Source organism: Macaca thibetana, chromosome 8 (assembly GCF_024542745.1).
Source record: "Macaca thibetana thibetana isolate TM-01 chromosome 8, ASM2454274v1, whole genome shotgun sequence".
Lineage (NCBI taxonomy): Eukaryota > Metazoa > Chordata > Mammalia > Primates > Cercopithecidae > Macaca > Macaca thibetana.
In genome coordinates, this window is record NC_065585.1 from 122,085,116 (window position 1) to 122,085,834 (window position 719).

The following is a 719-nucleotide window of genomic DNA, read 5'->3' on the forward strand; positions in this document are numbered from 1 at the left end:
CAGTATGCCCTGGGGCAGCTAGCTGACAGTCAGTCGCTTCATTGTTCTCTGGCTGAAGCAATTGTTAGAGCTATTAGAGGAGCATGAACAGGAGCATGAACCCTATTGTGAACTAGCAGCAGCTGGCCTGGCCAGCCTCCCCACAATGATCTCAGGGAGCAAGAGTCACGCTGCTGCGTGAAGGCCATGGGAGATGGAGGCTTAGCTAGATAGAGCAGCCAGCCCTTGTGGACCCCCCCAGGCACACACTTGCTGCCGGCCATCTGAGGAGCTGCCAGGACATTCTTGCACCTTGCCTGGGTGGGACTGGGAAGCAGTTGCCTCTAGCTCTGGGTGGATGCCGATACAGGCTCTGTGGCTGGCGGTGTCACCCGAGGAGATGGGTAGGACTTCATGGCTGATGCTTTCTGTCCAAGCTCCCTGGGTTGGGGTGGGAGAAGGGGATAGAGGGCATTGGCTCTTGTCCACAGCCAGGATCCACTCTGCCTGGCTTTGGGGTCTTCTGGCCTGTCAATTTCTAGCCCACCCCATTTTGGGCTCTTTCACATCTCCTCTGCATATCCTTTAAGGGTTCAGAGCATGACGTCACCTGGGGCCACAGAAGCAGAGGCGGAAGTGGTTCTGTTGCCTACTCTTTTGCCCTGGCCATTCCTCTAGGCCTGGTTTTTGGGCGGCCCACTCCAAAGGGCCTCATAAAACAGCTCCCTGCAGTCCCTAGG